The sequence below is a fragment of the Triticum urartu genome, chromosome 4A (genome assembly GCF_056163025.1).
Source record: "Triticum urartu cultivar PI428250 chromosome 4A, HENAU_Tu73, whole genome shotgun sequence".
NCBI lineage: Eukaryota > Viridiplantae > Streptophyta > Magnoliopsida > Poales > Poaceae > Triticum > Triticum urartu.
The window spans coordinates 294,617,925-294,625,991 of NC_141876.1; positions in this window are offsets into that span (position 1 = coordinate 294,617,925).

Here is an 8,067-nt window from a genome sequence, read left to right on the forward strand (position 1 = left end):
AAATGCTTCATCCTTTGCTACTCATTTGTGCTCGCATTTCCATCGCAGTCGGAGTTTCGTGGTTTTACCTAAATCCAAGCAGATTCCAGGAACGACAGTTTTCCAGGCAGATTCCAGGCACGGGAGTTTTACGATGCCTGGCACATCACAAACAGTTCATGATTATAAACCGTGTACGATAGGTAGACAAGCACACACATTTAGTTTTTCCGCACCGTATGCGATAGTGTCTGACATCACACACGCTTTGCGAACGGCAATTATCTGCATTGTTACACATGTTTCCTCTCCGTGAACCGTGTTAGATTATGATGTATATCTCACACGCTGTGCTTTATTAACCGTGTGCACCGTAATGACCTACACACCCTAATTTCTCCCTAATTTAATTGCCGCTATTTAAAATTGTACCTAATTTAAAATTGAAAGTAGGCTTTAGCTTTATTCATATCCATCAGGTTCAAACAACCAATGCATTATTCGATTCACATGTACATATGTTTAAGAATACATAAGCACCAAATAAAGAATGATTAACCAGGGTTATAGACTTGTAGTATTACAGATGGTAAAGAAAGAGGCGACAAACATTCTTGTTGCCGAACAAGGTAAAGCGGAATGGCCCTATTGTGCTCAACTATATGCAGAAGGCATGCAAGACTCTAGTCCAACCCCTTGTGATGGCCGGCCGCCAATCATGTAGTTTGAGAGGTAATCTTGAGTAAACTGCTTCAAGATCCACTTCAAAGGAAAAAAGATTCAGACATTGTCATCTAACACAACTCATTATGGGCAGTAAAAAGAATGATATAGGGTTCTTACTTACCATCGTGCAGTTCACTGTTGTCTTGCATAAAGTGTAAAGAAATAGTTATTGACGTCTTTGGGCCCATTTTAATAACAATCTTTATCAGTTTCCTCACTTGATGTTGGTTCATGAATATCTCATTGCCCCAGAAAGTGTCGAAGTGTGGAACTTTGGCAATGATATAGTACCTAAAAGCACCGTGTTAATATTAGAAGCTAAACAACAATTTAAAAATGATGTAGTACAACACTCCCTCCATCCCATTATATAAGATTTTATTACATGAATATCTAGACATCATCAGAACATTAAGGTAACACTCTTCCTTGTTGCTATGTAGCCTGGGTTTGCATATCTAGTCATTCAGTAAAATGTATGTTGCTAGGTAGCCTTAGATATACTAAATATGGAGCTAGTTAACCTACTGATAAATGGGTTATAGATATATTCAGTGAAATGCCCGATTCGACGATTAATCCCTTATCAACCCTAGGCTATATGGTACCAGCTACCGATATCCTAAACAGTGAGTACATATAAGCAATGCGATGAAAATAACCTCGATGGAAAACAACACTGTTCTCAATATTGTCCTACATGAGTACATATAAATGCATGTTAAGCACTCCAGGCTAAACATTAACCAAATATATCTATGGTAGACAACATAATCTACAAATGGTAGCTTCAGTGTGCAGGCTTAAGCACCCTAGTTAAGCAAAACAAGAAGTGGAAAGGTGTGTTAAATGCATCAGGCATAACATTTAAAAACAAGAAAATAGTCATTCAAACTGGTATTGTGCAGGTCTAAAGTACACTAGTCATTGTTAAAAAAACAAAAAGGCATGTTAACTGCAATATCCTTAACAACAACCAAATATCGTAATTCATAGTGGTATTCTTGAAACTGTTATTGATGAAATTGTACTGCACGGCAAATAGTTGCACATATAGAGTATCACATTGTGAAGAACTGAAATAACCAAGTCATAAGGCCATCTCTAGTAGATCCTTTAAAATTTGAAGGACTAAAACCCTTAGTGGATATATATATATATATGTATATATATACTAGCAAAAGAGCCCGTGCGTTGCAACGGGAGAGAAAACATAACACACGCTCTTAACTCAACAACCATCACTCAAGACCACAATAGGTCCATCTCCTTTATCTTTACGAGGCATCATATTTGTTTTGCCGCTTATCCTCCTTCTCACCCTCGCCGACGATGGCCTTAGTATTCACACAAAACAACAAAAAACGTGTGTTGAATATGGTTAATCCTAAGGCACCTCTCTCTCCCTCTCTCCTGCCTCTCCCTCTCTCTCTCTCCCTCTCTCTCTTGCTCGCTTTCTCTCACTCTCGCGGTGAGAAATCTGTTGTTTTCCCCCGCGACATTTTTCAGAGGTATGCATGTGTAGTTATCGATGTTTGCTTTTTCGTATATGGTTATAGTGGGGTGTTTATTTGCAATCCGGATCGCCGCCGGTATGAAAAAAATGAATCATGCGCTATAAATTATAAGTTTGCTTCCATAACAATAACAGGTAAAATTAACATCATATTTAGATTCCACACAATTTTCTAATAAAATTTCATATATAATATGTTAAAATCGAAGTTATGGTTTAAAAGATACAGATAATTTAGAAAATCATTTGGTTCGATTCAAATATATTCCAAAATAATATTTAAAAATACTTAACAGGTAAAAATAATCTCATATTCATATTCTACATATTTTTCTAATCAAATTTCATATATAACATGTTTAAATCAGAGTTACGGTTTAAAAGATATGGATGATTTTAAAAAACATTTGTTTGACAAAAATATGATCCATGGATGAATTACCTAAAACATCAGGGTGGTTTCGAAAAATGTAAAATAACGGTTCGTGTGTGACTTAAATCCGGACGGCGGGTTGATTTCAAGAAAAGACAGGGACTTTTGTGTAAAATACGAAAATAATGATTCGTTTTAACTTAAAACAGGACTGCAGGTTGAATTCTCTGAAATAGAGGGACTTTTCTGAAAAATGCCATGACGGACGAAAGAAACCCAGTTTGCTTTATTATTAGGTAAAGATATATATATATACTCCAGTAATGTTTGGCCTTTTCTAGTCGATCCCCTAAACTTAACATTGTAAGCTTCAATTTGATCAAGTTCAAAGAAAGTTCAACCGAAAGTAGCAGGCATTCAAACATAAGCATAGATAGTTTTGCATAACCGAACATAAAACATAAATTTAAACTAAGCTAAACTACTTTCGGTTGAAGTAGAGGTCAAGCCAATTCTTCCTCGTCATGTACGGTGTGCCGTGAGCCGGGTCCGGGCCGGTACCGTCGTTGGGGTCATCCGCCTCCACGAGCTTCAGATGCTGCCGGCGGAGCTCTTGCATGTAGGCCTCGGCGGCGGCCTCGGCCTCGAGGCGCTCCCACGTCTCGAGGTCCTCCCGCGCCATAGCCGAGCTCACCGCCCTTAGCTCTGGCGAAACGAGGTCAATCAGACGTGTGCCGAAGGGGAAATTGAGCCTAGCCGTCGCACCGTGGTAGCGGACCTGCCAGCGGTCCAACTCCATGGCCGCAAGCTCGGCCGTGGGGAATCTACCGAGCCTCTGGCGGGCGTGGGTCTCCCGATTTGTAATCTCGATGACCCACGTCCCCCACCGTGATAAACCTCTTTTTAGCCATTGGCTCCTCGAGCTCCCTGGCACACAGGCAGAGGTTGAGGATGGAGGCGTCGGTGATGGTGGCGACCTACCAATGGTTTCGAGGGTTGTGTGTGTCTGTGTGAGCGGTGGTTGTGGGGAGTGTGTGGTGTGTGTGGAGGGAGGCAGGGGGGCAAGGTGGTGTAAGAGGAAATGCTGCGGCAACTGAAATTTTTACTAGGCGGGAGTAAGAAGGTGGGGCTACTGAAAATTTGGATCAAGGGCGAGAAGATATTTTTGAGATTGTGAGGGATGCAGAGGCGGGAGTAAAATGCCGGGGCTACTAAAAATTTGAATCAATGGACTGAAACAGAGCGGGAGTAACACACATCACACACGGTCCGCACATACTAATCTTGTGCTATCAAACATTAAAACCTTCTAGGTTGTAGATATTTTTGAGATTACGAGGAAGTAATATTTTCGAGATTGCGAGGGATGCAGAGGTGGGAGTATTTGGGGAGCGAGCTAGTGTGCTTGAGACGCCGGGTGTGGACTTTAGCCGACGCACCTTCTCGCGTAAGCCATAGTCGTACTGTACACCGACAGTGCTCCAGGATATTTTGTACTACATCTCACATGGTTGGCGATAATAAGCTGTGTGGGATCTACTTGATTTTTCATCTTGATTTGAATTACATAATGGGGTCACAGCAGCAATGGATGGTGTTTGAATTGCTAGACCTTTTATCTGTGGTGAACATGGAACTATATGTTTGTCGTAAAAGAATAGGAATTATTAAGGGTTCGTTTGGACATTTTATACATTAAACTGGTTTTCTAGCCATTTCAGGTGCAAAATTCAAAATTAAACTACGTGCACATGCTCCGGTGCATATAAATTGGTTGAAAAATCAAATTTGTGTCCTTGGGTGCATGCTTAGGTCCCATGCAAGAAATGGGAATGAATTTCAAACACCAGGGCATTGTTGATTGCCAGCAAAACATTGAGATACCTGGTTTTTAAATTCTAGTAAATCCAAAACTCGTCTGAAATTCATGAAACATGGCATGGTATCATGGAGAGGCATCAACATGTCGTGGTAAGAAATTTGTCCCATTTGGGGATGGGTCCGGGTATAAGCTTCTCACAAACCAGAGCTTCTCACAACACGCGTGATGGTTTCGATATGGAACGTGCCACCTTTGGGGACGAAACCATATCTGTTGCCTCTAATTGCTTTCAAAAAATTTCTAGTGCCAACATAGAACAATAGGAGTGTCGTGTTAAGTTTTCGAATTTTTTGGGGTTTGCTTGGACATTTTTATACATTAACTAGGTTTTCTAAGCATTTTATGTGCATAATTCAAATTCGAAATACATGCACATGCTCCGGTGCATACACATTGGTAGAAAAATCAAATATGTGTCCTTGGATGCATGCTTAGGTCCCATGCAAGAAAAGGGATTGAATTTCAAACACAAGGGCGCCGTTGATTGCCTGCAAAACATTGAGATACCAAGTTTTTTAATTCTAGTAAATCCAAAACTCGTCTGAAATTAATGAAACTTGGCATGCTATCATGGAGCGGCATCAACATGTCGTGGTAAATTTTTTGTCCCATTTGGGGCAGGTTTGGGTATAAGCTTCTCACAAACCAGAGCTTCTCACAACAAGCGTGATGGTTTCGGTAGGGAACGTGCCACCTTTGGGGACGAAACGATATCCCTTGCCTCTTATTGCTTTCAAAAAATTTCTAGTGTCAACATAGAACAACAGGAGCGTTATGTTTAATTTTGGAATTTTTCGAGGTTCGTTTGGCCTTTTTTATAAATTAATTGGTTTCTGTGCATTTAATGTGCATAATTCAAATTTGAGCTACAAGCATATGCTCTAGTGCACCAAAGTTAGTTTAAAAATCACATGCGTGTCCTTGGGTGAATGTCTAGGTCCCATGCAAGAAATGACAATAAAATTCAAACACCAGCGCACTGTTGATTGCCGGCAAAATGTTGAGATGCCTGGTTTTTAAATTCTAGTAAATCCAAAACACGTCTAAAATTCATGAAACTTGGCATGCTATCATGGAGCGGCATCAACATTTCGTGGTAAATTTTTTGTCCCATTTGGGGCAGGTTTGGGTATAAGCTTCTCACAAACCAGAGCTTCTCACAACAAGTGTGATGGTTTCAATAGGGAACGTGCCACCTTTGGGGATGGAACGATATCCGTTGCCTCTTATTGCTTTCAAAAAATTTCTAGTGTCAACATAGAACAACATGAGTGTTGTGTTTAATTTTGGAATTTTTGGGGTTCGTTTGGCCTTTTTTATACATTAATCGAGTTTCTGGGCATTTAATGTGCATAATTGATATTTCAACTACAAGCACATGCTCCAGTGCACCAAAGTTGGTTGAAAAATCACATGTGTGTCCTTGGGTGAATTTCTAGGTCCCATGCAAGAGATGGGAATTAAATTCAAACTACAGGGCACTGTTGATTGTCGGCAAAATTTGGAGATACCTGGTTTTTAAGTTCTAGTAAATGCAAAACTCGTCTGAAATTCATGAAACTTGGCATACTATGATGGAGCGGCATCAACATGCCATGGTAAAAAATTTGTCCCATTTGGGGCAGATTTGGGTATAAGCTTCTCACAAACCAGAGCTCGTCACAACAAGCATGATGGTATCGGTAGGGAACGTGCCACCATTGATGATGAAACGATATCAGTTGCCTCTTATTGCTTTCAAATAAATTCTAGTGTCAACATAAAACTAAAAGAGTGTTGTGTTTAGTTTTGGAATTTGTCTGGGTTCATTTTCCCTTTTTTATACATTAATTGTGTTTGTGGGCATTTAATGTGCATAATTCAAATTTGACCTATAAGCACATGCTCCAGTGGACCATTGTTGGTTGAAAAATCACATGTGTGTTCTTGGGTGAATTTCTAGGTCCCATGCAAGAGATGGGAATGAAATTAAAACACTAGGGCACTGTTGATTGCCGACAAAACATTGAGATGCCTGGTTTTTAAATTCTAGAAAATCCAAAACTTGTCTGGAATTCATGAAACTTGGCATGCTATCATGGAGCGGCATCAACATGCCATGGTAAAAAACTTTGTCCCATTTGGGGCAGGTTTGGGTATAAGCTTCTCACAAACCAGAGCTTCTCACAACAAGCGTGATGGTTTTGGTAGGGAACGTGCCACCTTTGGGGACGGAACGATAACTGCTGGCTCTTATAGCTTCCAAAAATTTTCTAGTGTCAACATAGAACAACAGGAGTGTTGCGTTTAATTTTGGAATTTTTCGGGGTTCATTTGGCCTTTTATACATTAATTGAGTTTCTTGGCATTTAATGTGCATAATTCAAATTTGAACTACAAGCACATGCTCCAGTGCACCACAGTTGGTTGAAAAATCACATGTGTGTCCTTGGGTGAATTTCTATGTCCCATGCAAGAGATGAGAATGAAATTCAAACACCAGGGCACTGTTGATTACCGACAAAACATTGAGATACCTGGTTTTTAAATTCTAGTAAATCCAAAACACGTCTGAAATTCATGAAACTTGGCATGCTATCATCGAGCGGCATCAACATTTCGTGGTAAATTGTTTGTCCCATTTGGGGCTGGTTTGGGTATAAGCTTCTCACAAACCAGAGCTTCTCACAACAAGTGTGATGGTTTCAATAGGGAACGTGCCACCTTTGGGGATGGAACGATATCCGTTGCCTCTTATTGCTTTCAAAAAAATTCTAGTGTCAACATAGAACAAAATTAGTGTTGTGTTTAATTTTGGAATTTTTCGGGTTCATTTGGCCTTTTTTATACATTAATCGAGTTTCTGGGCATTTAATGTGCATAATTGATATTTCAACTACAAGCACATGCTCCAGTGCACCAAAGTTGGTTGAAAAATCACATGTGTGTCCTTGGGTGAATTTCTAGGTCCCATGCAACAGATCGGAATGAAATTCAATCACTAGGGCACTATTGATTGCTAGCAAAACGTTGAGATACCTGGTTTTTAAATTCTAGTAAATCCAAAACTCATCTGAAATTCATGAAACATGGCATGCTATCATGGAGCGGCATCAACATGTCGTGGTTAAAAAGTTGTCCCATTTGGGGCAGGTTTGGGTATAAGCTTCTCACAACAAGCGTGATGGTTTTGGTAGGGAACGTACCACCTTTGGGGACGGAACTATATTCATTGCCTCTTATTGCTTTCAAAAAATTTCTAGTGTCTAAATAGAACAACATGAGTGTTGTGTTTAATTTTGGATTTTTTCGGGGTTCTTTTGGCCTTTTTATAAATTAATTGAGTTTCTGGTCATTTAATGTGCATAATTCAAATTTGAACTCCAAGCACATGCTCCACTGCACCAAAGTTGGTTCAAAAATCACATGCTCGACTGCGACTTATAGCAAGCATGATGAATATAAGGACGATGACAGTGGATAATAATTGTCTTACATATTTAGGAACATAATTAAAAAAAGCGACATGTGGCAACGCCCGAAATACTTAAGAGAAAAAGAAGAAGGAAGACAACGATCTGGCTCGCTGATCTCTACTTTCTTGATGCGTTG